General features: G+C 41.6%; 1 protein-coding gene across 9 annotated transcripts in view; it reads left to right on the forward strand.

The window, feature by feature from the left end:
- Positions 1–26,321, forward strand: part of ZNF536 (zinc finger protein 536) — a 341,577-nt gene that overhangs the window by 251,004 nt on the left and 64,252 nt on the right. The window lies entirely within an intron of this gene.

A 26,321-nucleotide genomic window follows, 5' to 3' on the forward strand; every position in this document is an offset into this window, starting at 1 on the left:
TCATGAGTACTGGTGCTCCAGGGAGTGCATACCCAGGCTAGACCCCTGCATGAGGACTTTGCTTTTACTCCAGTTGTGTGACTAGCTCTGTGCTAGCTCTTCTGGAGTGATTGATCAGCTTAATAGTCTCTCTGGCCACAAAAATCATTTCTGTGTGGGAATCAGTAGTCCAACTCACAGGCTGACCATGCTGTGATGGTTGTATCTCACCACACCCTGATACTTTTCCTCTGAAAGAACAGGAGTGAGCACAGACCTTCTGCCTGACCAGGGTCCTCACCCAGATCAGGCAGATGGCCTTGAACCCTAATTTTTCTTGCTTTCGAATGAATGTTGGTGAGTCAATATTAGTGATTGTCATAGAATTTAGATACCGTTGCTTATCACAGGGATTTTATTTAATAATGTGGCCAAAGCAGGGAAGCATCAAGATAGGTAGGATGATGACAGAGCTTCAGTTCTCTGCTGCCCTCATTTCTTCTCATGGCCTTTTTGTCAATTTTTGTGGGATATGCCATCCTGTGGCCAGGACCTAGACCAGCAGCCATACACATGCTGCCTCTTGAAGTATCCTCAGAGCTGAGGGTCCCAGTGCCTGCAGAGCTTGGAGGGGTTGGGGATGGCGCTCAGCTTTTCCCCCCTGCACCACTCTGTGCTGGACACGGCACATTTGCTGTGCAAAATCCTCATGCACATCATCTCCCTCCCTCTGGGATTTTCTGGGTGAGAGCATAAAAGCCCAAATTGTAGATTTATTGTGTCAGAGCCCTCAAACCAGTAGATACTGGTGAAGAATACCTGTATCTCACAGCAGCTAGCTGCTCAGACATTAAAAATAACTAAATCCTCTCCACTGCGAGAATACTGGGGAAGGATCTAATTGTGGGATACCAGATCATATTTTGTATCTAATCCTCCTGACTTCAGGGAAAAAAAAAAAAGCATACAAAAGGCATACAGTGAGTATAACAAAGTAAGTGCTTTGACAGTGTTTTAGTTAAAACAAGATCTCAGGAAATGAGTGTGATAATGAGCAATTGGCTAAAAGTTCCAACATATTGTACCAGGCCCTGAGAAATAATGCAAAAGCAAACCCCTTTGTTAATATAATCGCCAGTTGCAGACTCTCCTGACTGCTTATTAGTTGTCTGCATGACACTGGAATTGTTTGAACCAAAAAACGAGGCTGCAATTCCTTAGCCGTTACTCCTCACCCCACCTCGGTGAGGCAGTAAGGAAGATTTTGGAGCTGTTACGCTGCTCTGATAGTGGCCTGCTCTTTGTACACTGATACTCTTGAAAAATAATCCTCTTCCTACTAAAGCACTTGTATATGTTATTTCTTTTTTTAGCCTCCATAATGCTCCTATGTAGTGATGCTATTGCAAATTAAAACAAAACAAAACAAACAAAAAAATACCCTCACCAAATCTTTAACTGTTTTTGTAATGAATTTATGTGGCTTTTGAAGCTCTTCCACCGAGACTAGGTTTGAGAAACCACAAAGCTGGGGATTTGAGAATGTATTTAGAAGATGTTGACTTTATTTTTCCTAAATCTAGCTAAATAACTAAAAATATCATAATTAATTCAGGAGCCTATGACTGTCTTTCGTTCTCTTCCAAAAAAGCTCTAAATTCACAGGATTCACTATGAAATACAGAAAAAATCAGGGAAGTTTTGAAATCCCCACTAGGTTCACAATAAGTTGGTTATATCTTCTAAGTCATGGCCAATTGCAGCACCTTTGAATTACGGTTGTTCAGTGGAGGGAAAAAAAAAAGAAAAAAAAAGAAAGAAAGGCAAAGAATGATAATGATAATCCTGTGTCTGACTTCAAGTATGTAGATTTTGTCCATTTGAATATAAAGCTCTTTCTCTACATTAACATATTAGGATCTTTCCTTGGGACTACACCCCAAATGAGGCAGATACTCTGCTTCACATGAAGTTAACTAATTATATTACCTTTTTATCTTTGCCTTCAGGTAACTTCTCATACTTCTAGCTCATGTAAAGAGTGGTAAAACCTTTTATAGTAGTATAATTTATTTGGAGCCTGCTACTAAAGGGCATAGCAGCTCCTGAAAGAGGACTAAAGCCAAAATGTTATTAAAGATTAAAATCTCACAGGGAACTGTTTTTCCTCTTGATGAGCACACTTGAGAATCCAGGTGGGAAGGATGGACCTAGGCCCAGGTAGCAGTAAGTACTACACTGTTTCCAACACATGCAGCTGGGAAAGTCAAAATACAGATTATTCTTCATACGTTTTTCTTTCACACACACACACACATACACACACACACACACACACTTTTTTTCTTTTCTTTTAGGTAGGCTTTTACGTAGTGAATCATGGCTGCATGGCTTTGGAAATGTGGATTGCCCTTTCCAGGAGGATGCATGTTACATATTGTTAGTTATCTAGAGAAGATTGAATTTGTTGCCTCTTTTTTTCTATTTATATATGGGTAGAAAAAGGAAAGCCCTGTCATGGGCTGTTTGAGCACACCTGACTTCAGCTCTGTTTAGAACTTGCCAGTAGCAGCGCTACTTGGTGTCCCATCGTCGGGGCGCTGTCACCACCCGAGCCAGTGGAGGCAGTGTGGGGGCACTCAGCAGCAATCCCTGGTTCTTGAACTGCTCGGTCTGCTCTCAAAGACCATTTTTTCCCCCCTCCTTCCTGTTTCATTTGCATAAAGGTCAGGATTTTGAATTGGAAATTTTCTGACTTTTAAACTTTTGAACTGGCTAGAGATAGTTCTTATGACAGTTGTGATCCTCACTTAGGAAGGAGATCCTATGTTAACAATATGCTATTTTGTAGTTATTTTATGTGTTTGGTTATTTGCTCTGTGCAGTTGGCTGTGGCAGGTCCCTGACCTGCACCTTCCCAGCTATACAAAGAAAAATGTGCAAGATTTTCCAGTATTACTTTCTTATTCTGTATCTTTAAATCCAAAACCTGAAGGCCACTCAGTCATTATCTTCAGTGTGTTTATTCAATTCCCTCTGAAAAATTAACAGTTCGATACTGAGGCAGTTTTAAAATTAACGTTAAGGAGTGATCTGTAGAAGTGCTGTGAACCCAGGCCATCAAACAGTATCAAAGACATTCATAACTCTAGCAACTGAGGCTCTGATCATTTTTCATGACTTTTGGTGAATACGCCTTCAAAGACAAACAAACATGTTGGCACAGACTGGGAATGAGGCCTGTGCCTTACCTCGCAGAATCAGGTCAGCTGGTAGCTGTCTGTGTGCTGTATTACAATGACCTTTTTTTTTCCTTTAACTTCTATCCCATGCTTAAAACACCACTGGGATTAAAAATCAGAAGTTGCTGTCCCATTATAGACCAAACTGACCTCTATATTTCAGCAGTGCTGCTAAGATTGGTGTGCAAATGACATTGCTTGGATCTCAGCACGACTCAGCAGCCTGGGTTTTGTATCAGTGTGCCATTACACCTGACCCTCGACTACCCTAAAACATGATGTGTTTTCAGGCAAGTATCCCACTGCTGCCATCCTGCTTCTCATAGATTCCTCTGCTTCACGTGCAGATATTGTGCAGCTCGATGCAGCGCCTTTTTCTGGTCCCTGATGGCGATGCGGGCCTGGCCCAAGTATTCAGGCTCGGCCTGAGTACTTGGGCTCTCAGAGGGATGTGTGATGGGAGGGCACACAGAGTGATGGTGCTGCAGGCCCATCAGGACGTCCTGGTTCACAAGGGACTCTCCTTGGCCTAGCAGCCAACAAAACACCTTCTTCTGGGAGCACGCTGTGGTGGCGTTTGCCGACAGGAAGGCAACAGCAGTGGTGTGTCCCACCGGTGGCTGTCAGGTCCCTCTCCAGCTGGAAAGGAGAGAGGGTTTTGCAGTTGTGTCTCCTGTTAGGCCTTGCTGAGATAAGCCCTATGGAGGCCCAGAGAGGCCCTACAGGCACCATCACTCAGTAGTGCAGTCTCCTCCACTCCTCCCCATGTTTCAAACTACTGCTAAGAGAGTTTCCAAACAGTTAATTCCCTTTCTTTCTCCATGCCTTGCAGCATTTCACAATGCTATTGTCATCCCAGAAGACAAGAGCACAGAAGTAGGAGTTTCCTTTATTTGTAGCATCTTTATTTAATTCCCTCTGCAGTCCATTTTAACTCCCTCCTTCCCAGTCAGTCATCGTCCTCCACAGGAATGGCTGTGCCATGGTACCGTCCCTCCTGGCGGCTCAGGCTCCTTTGCCCATCCCAGCAATCTCATCTGTCTTCTAATTGATGGCCAAGACCTTCTTTCGTTGTGCCCAGGTTCTCCCCTACAAGCAGAGCAAGGGGCAGTGAGCTGGAGGAGAAGACTGGCCTGCAGGCTAAGCTTGGACCCGCAGCTCCCTGATCTTGTTCATGGGTCAGTGTTGTGCCAAACCTGCCACCTGCGGGCACATCGCTAACCATGGCACGGTGCGGCTCATACCTCTGCCCTGCATCAGAGGGGTTTCTGAGGATAACCGCTCTGGACATGAAGATGCCTGTGTGTAGCATGAAGAACTGTGAAAGGCCTACAGATAACTCGCAGATAAGCATGTTAAGGTACTTCTCTTGGTGATCCCTCTTAAAAAAAAAATAAAAAAAAATCCCCTTTCCTTGATCCAAAGTGCTGTTTCACTAACTCCAAGTGTCAAAAGGATTTTATTCTTAGCCTTCTGTTTCGATCAGTTAATTCCCATCAGGGCTGAGGTAAAAATTGTCTGTGGGACACGCTGTTCTTTCTTCTTATACACCTAATGTTGCTGTGCTATTTTGGGCAACCATTTAAATAAAAGCCAATTTGACTAAAGAGCAAATATATTCTGTCAAATGACGGCAAAAGGGCAGAGCTTGGGAAAAAGAAACAAGAAAATGCAAGGCATTCATTTTTCCTTTGTACTTTTTAATAAAAGAAATTCTCTTGCAGCTTAAACTGACACATTAGAAGATGTATGTATCGTGGCTTTTAAAAACACAATTAGATAACACCTTGTCAAATACTTATATTCTTTGTTGACAGCCTTGAGTACAATCACAATAACAGCACAGCTATTTCAGCATGTTTCTTATTCAGTTGCCATTGGCAGAGTCAGCCATTTTATAAAAATGTTACTGTTTATCACTTTAATCATCAATCTACATCTAGTCAAAACAATAAGTCAGAAGGAGTAGTAAATTATACTTGTGCAGCCCTGATGAGTTTGAACTGTTTTGCTGAAATTAACTGCAATAATTATCTATTTTTCTAAAGCTGTTAAGAAGTTCTGGGTAAAAAAAAAAAAAAAAGGATCAATGAGGACTTGGCTTTTGCCTGTTTTATAAAGAACTTTTCAATAGACTGAGAAAAATTCAACAGTGAGTCTTCGTTTTCCTACGGGTGAAATAAAAAGCACTTGGTGGTTTTTGACAGGACACTAAGGCTGCCTTCAGTTATTCTCCATGGCTCCCAGTTTTGTCTCAGGGCAGAATTTAAGGGTTCCCTCTTACAGCAGAAGGTCCCCCTGTCCAGGGGTGCTGGGCAGTTGCGCCAGCCACTGAAGTATTAAGTGTAATTTCCCTGTAATCAAAGCGGAGTGTTTTTTTGTTTGTTTGTTTTTTTTCCCGTGTAGTTCTAGTCTTTTATTTCATGCCTTTTATCAGTTTGAAATATTTTATTTCCCTCTTTTGGAAGGATACAATTATATCTTTTTTAAGCTGGATCCCAACTTTGTAGGAATAATGTCACAAATCCTATGAATGCATTTTATATGTCATGAGTGTGTGTGATCAGTAGGTTTTTTAGACTTACATACCATAGACTATCAATATTACATTTGCTGCTCCAACCAAGAGGCTTTAATAATACAGATCTAACTTTTTACTCTTTCACAAGACAAGGCAGCAAATTTAGATTCCTTTAATCACATGAAAAATGATGGATATAACTAGGGGATTGAATTTTGGAAACAATGCTAGGACAAAAGAGTTCCTGATGGGATTCTATAAATATTAACAAAGAATATTTGTCTTATCTTTTGCTAGCAACCATTAAGTATTTAACCCTATTCATGGAACATTTTCTATGTTAAGAAAGCTTTAGCTTTTGTCTCCCCAAAAGGTTGTCTGTCTGTCTGCCTAACATAATAGTTCTACTTCATTGCCATCAAATTTGACCATGAGTGTACATTTGATTCATTTAATATAAATACATAGTGATTTACTAAGCAGTTATTTAAAACAATATTTGTACAGGTCTTTATGAATTTGTTCTAATTAATTACTAAAAGCCCCATTATACCTGAGAAAACAAAATGTATGAAATCCACAGTCAAAACCGATATATCAACATAACTTGTTTCTTTATGGGGAGCACAGCAGAAATATTTTGGAGCCCGAAGGAAAACAAAAAAATCAAGTGGTAAGCTTGAGGCATATTGCCAGCTTTGCATACGTGTGAAAATTTCTGCTCTTGACAAAAGTTTATTTGCAGTTATTTGCACCCTGGATTGCTTTTTTCTGTCTGGTGTATAAACAGCACATATTCTTTCTTCTTTTTTCCCCACTTGGGCTTTCTGTGTTTTATTGCCAGCCCAGATTTCTGTCGTTATGCAATTATTCCCAGCAGCCCAATACCTGCCATGGGGGTGGTGGGGCGAAGGAGAGGATCCAGCTTCAGTTGAGCTCTCCTCTGTGTGCTCCTTTGGGAGGGTTAGCCCTCCCTGTATGAACTGAGTGGTGCCATTGGAGAGGGCAGCTATCACCCTGGCTCTGATGCATCTTAATTTCCCCCATCTGGCTTCGTGGGCCAGCTGGGAACATCACCAGATGGGAGCTCATCCACACACAGCATCAGCCGGTGGCTCTCCAGGCATGTGGTCTCCATGTGGGGCTGCAGAGAATGGGCACGCGTGGGCTCTGCACATGTCCTGTGAGTACTGCCGTGCACCCAGACCATCTGCTGGGGTATGTTTAGGGCACTTGTGTAGCACGCTTTGCTACAGCAAGGGTCAGGGTCCAATCCGCAGTGTAGAGAGAGAAAAGTAAATACATGATGTTAGTGGACGTGTTTTGTGCTGATTCTGATAAGAAAATTGAGTTTAATTAAGGACAGTTATTTAAAAGGAAACTGTTAATACTTTAGGCTGAAGCTGAAAGATTTGTTAAATTCCTCTCACGATTGATTGGGGAGCAGGAAGAGCTCTCCCTACCTCGCCTGGGTGCTGGTTCACAGCTAGGAATGGGGAGGGACCTTTCCTTTGCCTCAGTAAGCTTCAATGGCCAAAAATAATTTTGAATACAACACATCCGCATACAATGGAATAATTCTCGTTTCTCTGCTGACCCCCCTCTCTTCAGCTCAGGAAAAGAGAGAACTCATTTAGCTCCTTAAACGTAGGTGTTGTAATCATTAATAAGGAAAGTGCCAATAAAAAAAAAAATCTAGTGATACTATAATGGGGGAGATAAAACACTGCAAAGAATAATTAGATGCTAGCATCAAAATACTGCATGAAACAAAAACAGTAGGGTGTTTCAGAGAATCAACATTTAAAGCATTTTTGAATTTTATCTTTACCTGTACTCCTTAATCTTTTATTTTGCCTTTTGATTTCCCTGCTATGTACCATGTTCCTTTTTTGTTTTATATTCATTTGACTTCTTTTTATTACACCTCCTTGCAGCTTCTCCCACCCCTAAGATTTTCGTACTTTCAGCTCTTTCTTTGTTAATGTTGAATGCAAATGTAAGCCTGTTGACAGATTTTGGGAGTTGGGAAAGTGTCTTAAATCCTAAGTAGTCAGGATCACAAAGCTGAGTGATGGGATGAGAGTCACAGAAGTTGGAGCCCATCTTAGCTGGTTGCATGGGACACATGAATCCCACCAAGCCGTGCTATTTGCCTGGGCATTTCTTTGATCTGTACTGGGAATAATCACTGAGGAACTTGGGTAGAAAAAGGCAGGACTGAAGCTGGTCTTCAGGTGAGAGGTGTGGGGTGAATTCACCAGGAGAGCTAGCCCACAGCGAGATGCAGCCATCACCTGACCTACGCAGCTGTGTACAGCTGCAGAGGATTGGAGAGTGGCTACAGTCTTTGCTGCAGCCTTTAGCAAAGAGTGGGAAGAAATCGGTGCTGGTCTCTCCAAATTAATACTTTTATTGATCTGGGGGGGCTGATTGCCTCTCCCCTTTGGATAGTTTTAAGATTCTAGGGATTTTCTGCTGAGTTTGAATGTGGGAAGGCAAATTTTCAGAGCTGAATGGCATTGCATTGTCCCTCAACCTCAGGCTGGAAAAATATTGGAGGTGATGTTCTATCTAGCAGGTTGCAGAGATGTGCGTGCATATGCTGTGTGGTGTCTGACCAAACACCTGATGGTTATGTACCAGAGTTGAATACAAGCTCCTCATCCCTGGAGGACAGGTGAACACTGGTACAGGTAGCAGCAGAAGCAGAACTCACACTAAGGCATTAGTGAAACCTCCCCCATTTCTGAGGCTCAAAATATCCAATGTTGCTAGACTTGTGGCAGGCAGAGAGACCTGCTACACCATGCCTTCTTTCAGTAACATGCATGAGTTAAAAGTATTTCTGTTAAAAATGGAAATTGATGGACACAGATAAGACAAGGACTGTATTCTGAGTTTTTGGTGTCTGGTCAACCCAGCTCAAAGTGCTCACCAGTCAGTTAAAAAAGGATCTGTTGCTATAGAATGAATGTAGACATATATTTTTATCATGTTGAAGGAGAGGCATTCTTGTGTTGTATGCTGGCTCTAGTGCTGAAAATAAAACTCACAGAATAGGGCGTAGTACTAATTTGAAACTTTCAATGGAAAAAGATCATCAAATATAGAAACCTCCTGAATATGCTTCTCTAGATGCTGAATGTGTTGAAAGAGAAAGTGGAGAATTTTGTCTTTATGAAGCTCACATCTCTACTGTGTGGTAGATAACAACTAGGCATTCAAAGAAATTTGAGTTCTCTTTTCATATGCAAAATGTACATATATTTTTTACTTCTGCAGTGATCAACCTTAACAGGTCTCCAGTTTTTCCATGGGTTCTGGGGATATTGCTCTTATCATTCAGTATTTATGATACAGCAGTAGTGAAGTCATTATGTAACAGCATTGATACAGCAGGAGCATGCAAAATTAACACATGGGAAGCACGGTGCTGGCCCTTGACAAAAAGGCTTGTCTTGTTCTACGTGAAGGTACCTCCCACCACCCTATGGGATGTTGTGACCAGGGACTGGTGTATAATTTTCCTCACCTGAGGCTGATTCATTTTATGTAGAATCTCAATTACATGGATCTCCATTTTATCCAAGGAGAAATGCCAGCAGAAGATAACACTAAAATTATGCCATCCAACTGAGGTACATGGAGGAAGCCTGCAGGAGACCTGACTTGGGCTGGGTGTCTGGGAAGAGGATGAAACCTGTGAGGAAGGCCCATTTTGGGTTGCAGTAGGGAGCTGCTCTTTGGTTGTGTGATGTAATGCATGGGATTTGATGGCATGCAAGCTGCAAAAAAGTATATCTGGAGAATTGTCATTGTGGAGAATGTATTTTACTGTCTTTTGGGGTCTGGTTGGATAGCTGGGTAAACCATCTTGCAGTAGAGTGATGGGTCTTCTACAGGCAAATGCCTAACAGCGACAGAAAATGTTGGGATAGACTGATAGACATTGAGCTTTGAAATGGCGGAGATTTCTGCAGAAATGCAGATCAACCTTTTTCTTCTTTTCAATATAGTCTCTAGTTAGAGTAAAAGATCTTGGTGTCCTGTAGCTATGTGTTGTAGAATGGAAAGAATGTAGACTTTGTGGTCTAGTTATTCACACATATATTCACAGGTACATCTATGGGTAAAATTTGTTGTCTTTGTTTGCTCCCATATCAGTGACTGCGCTCCCTCTCCGTTGCCAGTCAGCGTGAGTACTACACAGATGTTTAACGCACCCACTCTGGTGGTGCAAGCAATTTGATCTTTCATAAAGAAGTCAGGGAGGAGGAGAGCAGGGGTGGTCTGGGTTGGAGGGTGACCAGCAGGGCTCAGGTTCTGAGTGGGAACCTGGATGGAGATGACATGCTCATCTCCCCTGGTCTGGTGTCAATTGTAGCTGAGGTTCTCAAAGCTGCAAAAGGAGCTGAATATCCCCAAACTGTAAAAGTTGAATTAAATAAAGTATCTAAATCATACCATCTAGACCTATGTCTGTCTGTAAGTAATAAACTTAAAAATTAAGATGGGGAATTCATTATACTAAAGCTATCACCTGTTTCCTGTACTCCATTTTTTCCGGTGACTGATCTTTTCTCCTGTTCTCATCATGCTTGCCACATCTCTGCTGCATGCCAAAAAGGGATCAGTGACTTTATTTTTAAATGTGAGCTCCCTATCAGAGCCTGAATTTATTATCCCTGTACAAAAATTAGAGAGGGAACTTTTAGGGAATTGGAACTCTCAGACCGAAACTGTTAACCCCCTTGCAGAGCTATCTGATTCACTTGCCTGATTTTCAGAAGTGTCAAACTACTACGACCACATTAAATTATTACAGTTGCAGAGCATCAGAAAGTGCCGATTTGTTTAATGTTGTTTCTGGAAGTAGATTGTTGCTATAGAAGTGAAGCACTTGTGCCACGGTGCAAACTTCTGCTCAGGCCTCAGCGTGCTTCAGAGAAGAGATTTAACATGGGACTGCCAATCCCATCAACCTGCAGCCAGGACAAATCATCTGCTGCATAAATCATAGTAAAATGTGATTATCACATTTTCAGTGAGGGATTATTTTTATTTCAAGCTTTAGACTGTGTACTGTAGATCTTGGGATGAACTTGGCATAATAGGTAAAAGGCCAGAGCAAATGCAGGATGCCTCTGAAATCCCCATCCAGCTGAGGCAGAGCTCCCACACCGCAGGAAGGAAGGAGGCAGCTGCAGGGCAACCTGGTGGTTCTTCACCTGCCTGCCCTCATCATGTGCAGTCATTTAGGCAGGGGATCCTGTGCTGGATCTTCTGCTGAGCTTCCTCTAGAGATAACCACTAGCCACTTTTGTCATGGTGTGCTCTGGGGTGCAATGTAAGCCCGGTACGAGTGGGGACTGGCTGTCTTGCCCACTAGCAGGTAGGAGATGTCTGTTGCACGACATCCCATGTCCCTAAAAAATTGACAGTTTGTGTTTATGTGTGTACCCACCCATTTCTAAAGCATGTTGTGGTCCTTTGTTTTTCCTCCTTTCCACCCTTTGCCTTTTTTTTTTCCTTTTTTAATTGCAGTAAATTGTTGTTGGTACAATCTTCCTTTCAGTTATATTGAAAATAGCATTTTATCAGTGTCAGCTGATTCCTTTTTTAATTGAGCTAAAGTTCACAGAGTGTGACAGAAACGTTACCGGGTAGTATGTATTTCATGTTGTAATTTACATCCTGAATTCTTTGCCATGAAGCACCATTGTCATCTGTTATGCTAGATGGGAAGTTAAGGATGCTGTCAGCCTTCTAAATAGTAAATACTAATCCATATTCCCCCACCCCTCTGTTTACCCCTAAGGAGGTCATGAGAAAGCTGCGGAAAGATTTGTACCTGGCTATTCATTCTTGTCAGTGCAAAGGGAGGTGGTTTGGCTTGGGGGAGGCATTTTCAGCATGGCTCTTGGTCCTGCTGAAGAATGGGTGCAGATCAAACACACTGCAAAGTCCGTCAGCATGCAGGACCTCAATTACAAACTTTGGGCTCAGAAAGCTTCACCTGAGAGGCTTACCTGGACACCACCCTGCCTGTCTGTTCACCTCTCTTACATTTTTTACATTCATTTATTGTAATCACTCACCTGATTCTGGGTGCATTTGAGGCCTTGAGAAAGAATAAAAAGGTAAAATGTTTCTGTAATGCATCTTATCATGCAAATCTTGCCTCCAGTGGTCTGCATCATGCTGTCTTCTGCAGGTGTCTGCCCTGGTGGAAGCCCCACTTAGAGCTGCGAAGGCACTGCTGACAGTGTGTATTTACAGGACTCCCTCCACCAGCCTGCTATTAACTCAGTTAAAACGTGTGTGACCATGGAGTAAGCATGGAGCGTGGATGAGTAGAAGAGGGGGAGGACCTCAGGGCCAGGCGGTTTACAAACAGGCATCACAGCCATGCTGTCCTTTGCCCCCTCTTACATTTCTTATTACAGTACATTAAAACCCTTTGCTCTGTCAAATTGACAAAGGCAGCTATAAAAGGGGTCCTTTCTAATACACAGTAATATAAACTATGTTTGTACACTTACCACATAATCCCTAATTACTTCCATACTTTCATGTGTAGAGAGCTTTGACGCTTGCGTTGCTGGATACTTAGTGAACGAAATAAAATCAGAAATTATTTATATATAAATATGGGGTGGTATGTGGATTAGCTTCTAGGCTGGTGACACAGCTTGCATTTCAGAATAAATATACTAAGTGTCATTGATCCACTAAGTGTCGAATAAAAAACTATGACAACAACAAACTCTCCTATGACCCTGACATTCCTCCAGTACTTAAAGCAATTACCCTACTATTTAATAACAATGTTTATAAAATTGCTTTTTGATTGGCTATCATCTATGTCATACCTATGTCAATAATTCCCAGTGAATGCTTGCATACGACCTATAACCTTGCTTTACAAATAATTTCCATCTTGTAATAGCAAGAAGACTCTTTTGGCAGTTTGTAATGGAGTCTTCTCATGAAGACTCATCGCTTGCTTCTTGGTTCTGCTGCGCATTAGAAGGCACAGCCTCCCCTCCTCCTCAAAGTGAGGACTGCACAGCTGACACCACCTCAGGCCCATGCAAGACTCTGAAATGCAAAAAAGATTGAGCTTGTTGGCTTTCTTTGGGAGGTGTATACATAAACCGTATGCACACTGGTAATGTGATGTGAAAGCTACCTGAAAGTTATTGCTGTTTTACTGTTACCCTACGTAGTAGGTTGTTGCAACTTTGGCTTATGTGCTTTCCCTTGCCCTCTGTATTTCTGCTTTTTAAAGGAGAGATGGATCTAAATGATGCATGGTAAACACAATATTAAAGCTGTGGTGACATGGGAACGGTAATAACATGTCCTTACTCTCTGGTCCTGTGAAGCTTGCCCAGCAGCACTATTCCCAAAAGAGCTTAAAAGTGTGTGAGGTATATTCTGGAGATTATTTATTTACCTAGCTTTGTTGGAGTGATTGCAGTATCAGAAACAGTATCCGCCATATACAATAGTTTTTGCACTGCACTAATTTCTTAGTCCCTGAATCAATTCATGGACAAAAATGGTTATGGAAAAAATTTCTGAAGTGTCCATTAGCAGTCCTGCACTTAAAGTTGGTTGCAGATGCCTCCTAGGAGTCGTGTTTCCCAAAGAACATAAAACCAGAACAGCAATATGCAGCACATGTGATCCTGTTCCCATGGTTTGCTTGCCTAAAGCCATAGAAAATTGCATGCTATTCTTCACACAATTCTCAGAAAGTATCTGAGCCTTTCTTTGTTGCATAAGAAAACTTAGAAGCAACCGACCTGCTTCTAAAACGCATTTTTCAGTTAGGTGCCAAAGAGAGGTGAAGATCTCTTTTGCAGGTATGTGTACGTTGGAGTCAGTTCATGACTTGACCACATGTGAGACAGAAAATGGTCAAAGATCTTGGTAAAAGTTACAGTCATACCTGGTCTGCAGCTGTGCAAACCTAGGGGCTTTCTCCTAGTGGGGAAACTAGAGCCAGATGAAAGACTTACTGTGGGCACGTCAAGGGGAGATGTCTTTGATCTTATGGAGGCTTGGCACCAGCAGAGGTATCCCATCTGCACAGAAAAGCCTGCTATATTTTAAAGGCTGGCCCCACTGGGTGCTGAGTATCAGAAACATCTCCTTCCTTGGGGAACACACTTGTAGTAATCAGCTTTGCAAAACTTAATGAGAGTGTGACATGGTCTGCACGGAATATCAGGGATGTCAGAGAGAGGTATCCTCCTGCGCTCCCTTCACTAAAACATACACAGCCATCTATAAAACTACCATAGACTTAAAGTGCATGTAAAAAGGCATCCAGCTCTCAGGCTGAAGGTGCAGATCCCATCAATCTGCCCATGGAGGCAGCACTCGGCGCTTGCAAGAGCACTGGGATCTGGCGCAGCTTCCCTATGAAGCTGCCCAGAGGCTGACAGACGGCTATTGAGGAGGAGCATCTACACGTGACGGTAAAACTAGTTTCGTTTTGATTGATATACGGAGCTGGGAAGATCAAAGTTTGGTGTGTGCGTGGTAACATCTCGAGAGCGGTATTTTTAGTAATGATCCCCCCAGCACTCAGGAGGGAAGGCAGGCTGTGCTGCACATGTAGGCGCGGTGAAGAGGACTTTGTTTTTCAAGTGCATGTCTCCTAAGTGCCTGATGAAAGATGCAGGATACCAAGGAGAGCGGAGCAGGGAGTACGAAGAGAGCAGGAGCAAGCAGGCCTACCTCAAAGGAGGAAGGGATGAGTTTTAGCTCTTTGCTTGCTTCAGTGTGCAACCTTGGCCTTCTGCTAATAGGTTTTATTTCTGGAATATGCATGTGCTCGCAGATTTGGTCTAAAACGCGACGGGTCTTGTGATTCACACAAACTCTGTTTACATTTCCCTGTAGATACATTTTGTTTGTTCATAGGGGCAAGTACTTCTTCTGAACCTCTTCTGGAAATTTGAGTAGTTGATGAAGCTTTTTCCTCTTCTCAGTTAACTGTTCTCCTAGATTGTCTCCTATTAACATGCCGCGATGTGTTGATGTAAAACACTTAAATATTTCCATATGTAATAAAAGGTCAGGGATATTATTCTTTCATTACCAAGAGTCATATATCAAGTACCTCACAGGAAACTCTACTCTTTAGCAAAATGGGAAGGTAAATATATTGATTACAGGTTATCTGTCAAACTACCCTGAACCTTTTGTTCAGAGCAGAGTTTTTACCATTTGAAAACATACAGTAGCTGAGGGCGACTCCTTCTGTGTATTTTTGGTGGGGCTGATATTGAGGCTGCAATTTTAGTGAACTGGATGGTTTCTTGCACCCGCCTCAGCAATTACCACAGGGTGGAGAAGGTCTCCCCATGCCTTCCCCACTGGGGGGCTCTCCCTCTCCCAGTGCTCAAGAACTGAAGCAAAAACTCTTGTTCCTCACCACCCACCTTCCCCTGGATAGCACCAGCTTCCCGTGGCGAGGGAGCAAAACCTGCCCAGTGTCAAACACTTGTCCCCCTGGTGCCTCAGCCAGTGCCCTCCTCCTACAACTTATTTATCACGCTTCTGAAAAGTTACAGTTATCTCTGTACATATCAATCAATCATCAAACAGGCTGAAGTTATAGAAATCCATCCATCCAGAGGAGGATGCTACAGCTGTGACATAATTACATTATCAACTTAATTAAGGAAGTGAGTGAAATGAAAGAGAAAACAAAACAGCCAAAGAGAAGGCTAGAGGTGGGAAGGAAAGGTGGGATGGGTAGCATGCAGAGGATGTGTTAAATTTAGCTCTAAGTGGTTTAAAAAAGGATCTAACGTATCATAAAAATCCCCGGGTTTTCATCCTGTGCTCCTCGCTTCCAGAGCGGCTGCTGGGAGGCTGGGGGCTGGGAGATAACGGCCCCCCGGGAACGCCGCCACAGCTCCCCAAGCCCAGCAGGTTCAGCCAGGCAAGCCGTGTGCCACAGCAGAGCACGTATGCCTTAAATGTGTTCATATGTCAGGTTTCAAGAGTTCTGGTTTTGCAGAATACAGGTTCAGCCCTCTTGTCCTTGCAGGGTGAAATTCCTCATTAACTTCCACAGGAGTTCTGAGCACACAAGGGCTAAAGATTCAGGCTCCCAATCTGATTATTTGCACCCAAATATATTAATTCTACAAAATCAGTGATACTTTTCCTAGACAGGATAACAAAAGCAGATCACTGCTCAAAGTATGTCCTTTATCATCTGCATTCAAATCCAATGCACTTTTCAGTATCAACAAGGAAGAGGGGGGGAGAAAAAAGTCTTGAAATCCTTTATTTGATTTCATTGTACAACTGTGCTTAGTTTAAATGTCACCCATACGTAGAACTGTGGTTGCACCAGAGCAATCATGGCAAGATGTCTAAAGGGGTGTCAGCAAATTGGACAGGGTATAATTTTAGTCAATGTGTTCTTGTCTTATTTTAGTTCAACATCATTTCCCAGTTGCAATTCTTTTGAGTGACACACGGAATGCAAAACAACATAAAAGGTCTGCCCTGAGGCAGATATGTGTCCATGTAGGACTTTAATTATTCTTTTTGAATCATGTGTAATACGCAAGCCCAATTTCTTGCATAAAAATCTGATGGAAAAATTGTGTATCACCTGTATAAGTATTTTTATGATAGTCCTCATATTTTTAGGCACACTAAATTTAGGGAGGGTCTTTATTAGTCTATGTTCTCTGGATTTTTCAGGCAACATTTGGGAGAGAAAACAATCACTCCTGTGGTGTTTTGCAATGACATTTAAGTCATTGTTTTTTAAAAAGGCATTCTTTTATTCATTCACTGCTGCATGCTTAAATAGCACTTGTGACACATGTATAGCGTGCTATACATGTACGAATTTATTTGAATGTGTTTCTTGTACCCTGTTGCCTAACACCTGTAAGCTGATCCTGATCTCATTTATATCACTTTTGTACCAACGTAACTCCAATGGCTTCATGGAGGTGAATTCTGATCAACACCAGTGTGAGGGAAATCAGTCAGATCTTCTCCTTCTAAGAAATAATATTAAACTGGCTTTTTAAGTAGCACTTGGTGTATCATTTTAGATTAACTGATAAAAAATAATGAAAAAGATGTGTGAATGAAAATGGAGATGGTAATGATGAAAAATGCTTTTCATATTTAAAAAAAAAAAAAAAAAGCTGGTGCGAAAGCAAATTAAGGATGTCATTGCATTCTCGCTGCAGACTGTGGGCCTTATTCAAAGGCTTCTCAGTGCAGTGAGCAGCCTTTGATGGGGAGCAGGGAAACTGTCCTGGTACTTTGGGAGCTGGGTCTCAGGCAGTCAGTGAAGGTCCATGCACAGATATGCCTTCGTGGAGGAGAAAGCATCACAAAATGGAAGCACAGGTCTCCTAACATGAGGTGAAAATGGGCAACTGGTTTTAAAAAAAAAAAAAAAAAAAAAAAAGCAGTCCTACATCTCCTTCAAAATTTGCTTTCTCAAAGCTTCTTGAAGAACGGTTTTGTGTCCTTTTTTTTTTTAATAACCTTGCAAATCTAAATGTTATTTTTTTGTGACCAGACAGTCAAATTTTTAAAAGGAATGTAAATAATTTATAGTTAAAATTATGGGGATTAAAGCAGAAAGAAGGAGTTTCTGCACGACTTCTGTTGCGAATTGGATATAAAATGAACCGACAAGTTGTACAAGGACAGAAAGGCATCTGTGGTGCCTGCTGGCTTGTTGGGACACTGGCACCATCCCGCTAAGTTTGCTTTCCTCCTGTGTGCTGCTTTCTCCCAGTTGGAGGGATGCTCTTGCCTGTTTGGTCACTGCCAGGCTCTGTTTCTGGAGGGGTGTTTTGGTTAGCATAAACTACTTGAAGACTATTTGGAGGAAAGCACTAACCCATCCCCAAACCAGTGAGATGAAAAGCTCCTTGTTTATAACTGTTACTGGTTTAATCATTCAGACTAGATGAATTTGTGCTTCCATACCTGAGTGTGCTCTGATTTCCCTGCAAACACGTGCTGTGGGATTTGCATTGTCTGTAGTGGGAGTCACACAGAGGGAAAGGAAATATTTTCCCTGTCTTTTTTTTTTATTATTATACTTTATTTTCTCTCAATTTACCACATGGAAAAAATACGCAAGTAGAATAGCTGCTGGATTTTAATGATGAAAAAACATATCAAATTATCCTGCTGTATAAGAGGGATGAAAGAGAAACCCAGAAAACAGCAGCTTGGATCAGGTTTCATTCAGACGATGTAAACCAACATTGTTTAGGCAAGTTCAATTTTCTTCTCAATTGTTTGGTCACTGGAACACACAAAGTTCCCCGTTTGCACCCGGGAGGCTGTGCTGGCCCGCAGACTGGCAGTGACCTTGTGCTAACTGTCTGTCAGAAATGGTCACTCACAATTCATTGCTAGGAAAAAAATAAGCATTTGGTACCTCTCTTTAGAAACATAATAGCTTTGCTTTCACACCTCCTAATAGCCTTTTTAAAAATAGTCTCTCTAGCAGGATGCTTTTTTAGCACGTGGAGCTTTGCACTTTTTTTCCAGAATTTATGAAAATTATTTTTACATTGTATATGTTTTTATTTAAAATTTCCTGATGCCACACTGAGATGCTGCCAGTGTAGCAACTCCAGCTGCCACAAGGCACAAGGGCAGGCTGTCAGTGGCAACTGGTTAGCACAGACAGGGAAAATATATCTGTAAAGTCAGGATGCTAACCCTTAGAGGCCAGCTTTTAAGCACTACCTGCTTGCAGGAATAGAAGCTGCACAGTCATCTCCTGTAGGGAGACCCTGCCCTCGGCTCCCACACCTCGGTGCTCTCGGGTGGGCTCTTCTTTCCTGGTGACAGAGGTGCTGGGACATGAAAGCCCCTGGGTGTTACTGCGTGTATCTGGTTTCGGCAGCCACAGTGCAGAGAAGAGGCAGAGCAAGTTCTCCATCTGCAGCCCCGAGGCCTCCAAATTCCTGCTGCCCTTCAGGAAAGGAGTGCCTTTTTTTTACAGGAGCCCAGTGTTATTCAATGGAAAGACAGGAACAATTTTAAGCTTCCAGGTCTGTATAAGCTCTATTGAGAGTGGAAATTAGTTGGGGCTCCCCATGGCGTATGTGACTATGGAAGCTACAATGCTCATTTGTCCTGCTGAGCAGTTCTTGTATGTTCTTTACTGGCTGCAGAAGTGTGTTTTTTTTTTTAATTATTATTATTATTTTCTTTAGGATTGCAAAGATATCCAGTGGAGAGCTATGGGTTAGTACTGAGAGTTAAAGTAACCCTCACTTGTGTCACGAAAATACCTTCCCAGAGCTAGGTTAGGAAGATTTAGATGAACACTCAGTTAATGCTGTTGTGGGATAAATTATCTACTGCAGCCAAAAATTGTGAGTCTTCATTTCAGGGTCTTGCAACAGAAAAGGCAGGGAGGGGAGAGAAGAAAGGGGAGGGAAAAAAAAAAGAGAGAAAATAAAGGGAAAAAAACAATACACATACAGACAAACCCTTTATTTTAAAACTGATTTTAAAATGGGATGAATGGCTTTGCTTCTTTGGTTGAAAACTGAATCTGGCTCGTCCTTCTCCATTTCTTGGCACCCTGCATGCCAGCCACATGGGGGGCAGGTGGGGCCCAGTCTCTGTGATGCCCCCGCTGCGCTGTGCCGCGGGTCCCTGCCAGGAGCTAGCACTCGGTGGCCGGTCCCCATCTGACAGCAGGGGACGGGCTCATGGGTTGAAGCCCACCTTGACTCCATGCGGCCGCACAGTGTGGCAGCCCCAGGTCTGCGCTGCCGGAACAAAGCCCCGGGTTACGGCTCCCCGTTTTATGCCAATGCCGTGTTGCTGGAAGTCTCCGCGCCAGCCAAATGCGCTTGCAGCCTCACCCTCTGTGCCGCCCTGAATACAGAAATAGTCAGATCTTTTTGGTTTAACTGACTCACGCTCAGAAATCATCAATTTAAAACCCATTTCAGGCAAAGTTACTGGAATGTTCTTTGCATGGACATGGCAGTATATTTAAATTACAAAAGTCCCCAAAAGGTGCTGAAAGCATCCTTAATCATTTTCTAAGGATATAGCAAATTTGGTGCTAATTACAGTTATTTGTATCCTCTTCCCCCTCCAAAAAGGGTCTCTGAGAAGTGGAAGGAAATTTGGATACATAATACGCACTGACAGCTCCTACCGTGTGATGGGGAGGGACAATTTGAGACTGTCACAGGGCTACACTCAGCTTCATAGAGATGGAATTTCTCTACATGCTAAAGTATGAGGAAGGCTAAATAACTCACAGGTGTCAAAGGCACCAAGGAATTATGTGTCTGACCTATGAGAGAATAAATCTCATTTCCTGCTCAAAGCCAGAGACATCCCTTTAAGTGCAATAAAAATTTAACATTTCCCCCTCCTAATAATCTCTTACAATTTTCTCAAATTTATAAAAACAAGATTTTCCAATTTTTATTTATTTATTTTTTACTGGTAGATTGTGCTCTTTAGTATCATTTTACATAATTTAATACAATTTGTTCCATCCATTGGTTTTCATGGAGATACAAGCTGTTCGTTTGTGAGAAAGCTGGCATAGGAGCGAATGTTGGCAAAGAGTCACCTCCAGGAGTTTATTCAGATTTCAAAGTTGCATGGGGGCACCGGCCATTTTGAAGGAGATAAATGCTAAGGTTGCTTTCTATCTCTCTCTTTTTCTTTTCTTTTTCCTAGTAACATTTATTTGATTTTTTTTTTTTTTAATGGTAGGGTTGATAGCCTCTCCCCTCCCTTCTTTCTGCATCCTCGGTGAAATGAGTCATTGTTATTTTGTCAGCTGAACTACAGTAAGAGAAAATAGTCTAAGCTTAAAAGAGCATCTCTCTTTGAAACATGCATTATTGAATGAGAAGAGCACAGGTGTTTCTTAATTATTTGTGCAGAAGGAAAAAGTGATGCTGAGCGGATGCACCGCAGTGATTAGCACATGGGTGAGGAGTGGCCTCGGTCGGTGGGATCCTTCCCTATGCCCTGCCTCCCCTCTCCTGCCTGAGAAGGCAGAGGGCACTGTGCCTTAAATACAGCACATTAAAATACATTTTGACTGCACTGAGCAAGTTGAATCAAACATCTGTTATCCTAGCGTAGATGTGCTTCTTGCAGAGGTTGGCACCGTAAATCTGATATTATTTCTGAATGTGGACCTGGACCTGCCACCTAGCATGGTGGGTGAGGTGGATGTTGTATTTAGGTGCTAGGTATTACTGCAGAACTGGTTATAGCTTTGCCATATGGTTCTGTAGCGTGTGGGAATGGAAGAACCTGCCCAGCCACTCATGGTGTGTGTGGGGAGCAGCCTATGCACCCCTCTGAAATACTGGGATGGGGTTGTGAAGGATAAAAAGCTGAACTGCAACAACACTGGGCAGCAAAGCTGACAGGTTGCAGGGATCAGAGTAGGATGTTAGTCAAGATGCCTGGCTGAAACCTGAGAAACTCTTGAGAAACCTGACCAGAGGAGCTCTGATGATTCCAGGTCAGCAGGCAGCCATGGGTTAAGCCAGCACCATGAGACTCTGCCCTGCTGCACCATTAGGTACTCTGGAGGCTGGTGAGTGTCCTTGGAGGTGCCCCCAATACAACCAGACCCACATTTTGACAGGTCAGATGGTTTTGAGAGAGGATCAGACATCCCGTTACACAGATATTAACCCAACTGTTAAGGTGGATTGCGTAGCTTAATTTTGTCTAGTTACTTGTCAGGGCAAAACAGAACCAAATTCTTCAGTTTTTACCACATATGAAGTTGAAAGGTTTCCCAAAACCTTGCTACAGTCTTCCAGAAAAGTGAATGAAATGAGCTTCAATTTTCTGTGTAATGGTTTTCTGTTACAAGCCCTGGCACTCCTGGTGGCTTGCAGAAGAGCTTGTTCACAGTCCCACAGAAAAGTGTATATTGACTCCCACATGTAACAAACAACACATCCGTTCAAAGCTCCCTAATGGGGGAACTCTCCAAAGAGGAAAACCCCGATAGTATCCTGTGCTCAAATAGAAGCTTCCTTTTCTACACAGTGGAAACCTTTTTATTATTATTATTTTGGTTTGTTTTGTTCCTTCTTCCCGAACCCCATTTCTGTAAGATTTGCTACTGATATTTAATCACCAGCCTGATTCAGGGATACGCTTCTCAAGTCAGGCGTGGAGTGTGCCATATCTCGGTGGACCTGTTGATCTGATAACTTGTGCAGTCAGGGAAGCTTTCTTTTTTTTTTTTTTTCCTGTTCTCTGGTTTTGGTGCTTTTTGTAACCCTATCAAAGCAACCACGAGCCTTGTTCTCTCCTCTCCCTGGCCATCTGCTTGAAGCATCTGGTAATCAGGTGCAAGCCCCCACATCCAGAGCATTCATGCTTAAATTTGCAGCTACCTTGCCACCCACATTGGCTTTTGTTATACTGCCAAGATGTACCTCTTTGTGTACTCGATACGAGAGTGAGACTTAAATTCCACCATCAATGTACGGAAATGGTGATGGGCCAGGGTGACATTATCACCTTTGAACATCGATATGTATCAGCCTTCTCCCATTTTTCTCTGCTAGAGTCTCCAGCTCATCTCTGTTCCAATTGCTCATCATGCCCAAGCCATGTACTGTGTAGCCGTGTACTGTGAAGGTAGAGATTTGAGTCGCAAATAATTTCTCAAAGAAATATCTCATTTTAAAACATGATGCTTAATGTGTGCTCGTCATTTCTGGGATTCTTCTTATATCCCTTTTTCCATCTGAGTTATCTCTGTGTATGCGTCTCCGTGTAAGAGACAAATAGACTCCTTGTTCTGCTCCATATTTTAATTCCATATCTGTATTTTTGGGATGTTGCTGCCTTCCCAACAGACTGACTAAGTATTACAAACTGCCAAATTTAGGTTTTGGGAAATGGCTGCAACTGAAATTGCCCATTGAATTTAAGAGCAGACAAATAATTTTGTCAAAAACACTGAAACCAATGACCTTGAGCACTTTCCCCTGATCCCTTATAAAGGGATCCCAAAAGGAGAAAAGCTGTACTGCTTCTGATATGTCTCTCCACAGCCTTAGATTAAAAAAAGTGAAAAATGTCTTGACTTCTGTTTTTTCACCACAGCAGTCTTCAAATATATCGATCCGTTACAGTAGAAAGATCTAAGTGAGGTCCCTCATTGTCAAAGAACATGGAAATGTAAGATATTTAGCTCCTGCATTTGGATGTAAAGAGTGCCCATCTGTTTGAACAGCATTAGTTTAATAACTCAACAGGAGTCACATAAAAAGTCCCAGGGCAAGGTGAGCCCTGGTTTTGGAGCCACCTCACCTAGTTCCAAGCTTGGAAGGCTGTCCGGCCTATAGCCGCAGCTTAAGCTGGACAATACTGAGAATACTGAGAACCTGCTTAACAGACACAATGCACCTCCCATCCCCACCAGGAGGGATATCCTGCCTGGATTTTTTTTTTTTTTTAAAGCCTCTGAAAGCCACCCAGAATAGGTTTGTGTCCCTGCGATGTCCTTGGTGGGGCCTGCTCAGGCCTACTGCCAGGTGCCAGCACAACAGCATTGGGGGCAGTCTCTAAAACTCAGTGCTGCAGTTTTCAGTGAATACATAGATCTGATGGTCCTGAGGTGCTGGTGGCATAGTCTAATGAGAAGTGTGATCAGGGAAGGCACGTAGAACAGTAACAAAGAAGCACAACTCCAATCGATCCTATAAATCATGTGCACAGTAAAAATATTTTCCTACAATGGTTGCTTAAGTCAAGATTCATGTGGAGAAGGGAGATGGTAAAATACCGAATGAAAGTGGTAACTGTCTCTCATTGCTGACTGTAACTAATGCCTCCTTATTCTTGGTATATCCCTGAATATACTTCTTCCTGAACTGTTTATTCATTGCTAGCATCTTCTGTTTATTTTTTTATTTTTTAGTTTTTTTTTTTTTTTTATGTGATATAAAATGCTATAAATGGCTATAATGCAGGTTTTGGAGGTTTAAGTAAGGCTGATCAAGAAATAGTCCTGCTTTATATAATTGCTTATTAAAATATTAAAGTACTTTATTTGTAGGGATTGTTTCTCAGCATTTGAAAAAACAAATATGCTGCATGTTTCTTTATGATTTCTTTTTTTTTTTTTTTTTCTGAAACATGCAACATTTCACCAACTAACTCCTTTGAATTATTTTGAAGATAGTAAAATTTTATTTAAATAATTAGCATTTTAGAACTGTTGGGTCTAGGACTTTTTAGTTTTTTTTTTTTTTTTTTCTCATTATGTTTTCTCCCTGACCCCCAAAATGTGCACTCAAACGGGTATTTGTATACATGAGCAGAACTTGTTACATCTACATACGATTCCTCATGTTCAGCATTGCGCAGTCATCCATTTTTGCTGTATGTAAATGCATGTGCAGTTGCAGATTGCCCAAATAATGCGGCAGGTGTTTGTGGGTTATTTTTTCATATAATGTAAGGAAAAACAACAACAACAACAAAAAACAGTAAACACAATAAATATGTTTACACAGAATTGGTTAAAAATAATGTATAAAATTTACCTGGCTGCCTTGGGACTGGAAAGCCTTTATTCGCTATTGCAAAAATCAGAAATAAATCTGTAGGGATCTTTCCACAAATGGATAAAATAGAGGAGTATTTAGAAGAGGACTTATTGGCTTGAGTCATGAAGCTGGCTTTCCCTGAGTGTTGTGCCGTAAGTTTAGTGGGAAAAGTTTGACAGCAATTTAATTTTCATTGACAAATACTGTCATAATATTGAGGGAAACTGTATCAACAGTAGTGGTCGATGCTCAACCAGTCATATGGACTGGACGAGCTTACCATATGCTTAACTACAAACTTCTCTTGGAAAGCTCCTTTAAAACACTTGACAAGCTTAAGATACTAGTCAGTAATGAGCTTGAACAGAACATGTGAAGTTTTACATTTTGCATAGAAACTGGATTAGTATTTATGTATTTCTTGTAAAAAAGAAATTTGTTTGCTCATATCTGTGTAGCTACAATGCCTGTGTGCATTTCTATAGCCTGAGGTTCACCTAGTCAAAGGAAATTTAAAAGTGAAAATGCAAAAAATTACAAACATAAATGAAAAGATTCTCACCTTAATACTGTGCAAAAGAAATAAATTATGCTGCACATATAGCGTTTGAATTTGCAGCTTCTGGTAATAATAGGAATGCCAAAAAAAAAACACAAACTGAGGCAACCCCCCATATTAGCATGATAATTATTACAGCAGGTGATAGGTCCAGGCTTTCATTAATGTACAGTATCAATATCTTCTCCTAGCAAAGAACCTTTTAGGCTAATCACTGCCTCTAGCGTTCTTTATTTTGAACCTATAGATTTCTGTCTACAATTTCAAACAGCCTCTGAGTATTTGAGCAGGTGTCTGTCTGCCTGGTGTCAAAATAAAATCAGATATCCAAAGATGCAAATGCTTCATCTTGCATCCCAACATTTATTTATTTATTTATTTATTTATTTGTTTGTTTATTTATTTATTTATTTTAATGGACTTGACTGTATAGTGAAAGAATCTTGGTCCAAATATGTCCTGTTTCCACCATTCCCTGTTCCCTCATCCCCTGCCAGTATACTCTATGACACACAAATTCCAGCTCCTGCACTTTTTGCCTTTTTTATGTGTTTGTTCACACACTCATGGACTTACATATGTATATGTATATATAAGCTTGTGTGTATTTAATGTATTTTTGACTGAGGCCAAATACTGCACCAGGTTAGAGACTCAGATAATTCAAACAGAAGTCTGACCTGATTCTGTCTTAATTTGCTATGTTTTGTTAGCGTTGAGCCATTTGTAATTTAGTTACATGTAGAGTAGCTCAGTGATGAGCACATTTAAACAATATGGAAGGCATAATGTATGCTTACATGAAAAGCATATACAGCCTTTTATTGCACTTTGTACTCAGGAATCATTCTCTCTTTTTTTTTTTTTTCCCCCTGCGCTTTCCTCCCTGTAAAGTAGCTCTCCTCATTAGAAAGAATTAAAAAATAGCTTTAAAAACATTAAGAGAAAACAGCAGTTTCTGTGCATGGCTCGGCCATGGCACACTTTCTTAGTATAAATATTTTGGAAACTGGTTTCATTTCCAAGGCTTAGTGTTTTACATATTTTTTCATATGGAGCAAATGCAGAATCAGGCCTGACTTGGATTCTCTTTATCTTCCTGTAAGTCAGACATGACCCCTGAAATGGAATTTTTATGGATTGAGTCAGAATCAATTTTTTTTTTTGTTGGCATGTTGGTCAGATCTCCTGCCATGAATTATAGCAACTGCCCCTTATTTTCCAAGTCTAAGGAATGGATGATCCCCTCAGTCTTCTCTAAGTGTTGTTCTTGCCCCCCTATTCATCACTATTAAATTTTATTTCTTTTCTGCAACTGGGATTTAGATTGCTTGGCCTAGAATTCGATGGGTCTAGATGGTACCATCTGCTGAATGCTCAGCAGCTATTAAGATTCTTAGATTTTTAGTGTGTTT

Source organism: Cygnus olor, chromosome 12 (genome assembly GCF_009769625.2).
Source record: "Cygnus olor isolate bCygOlo1 chromosome 12, bCygOlo1.pri.v2, whole genome shotgun sequence".
Classification (NCBI taxonomy): domain Eukaryota; kingdom Metazoa; phylum Chordata; class Aves; order Anseriformes; family Anatidae; genus Cygnus; species Cygnus olor.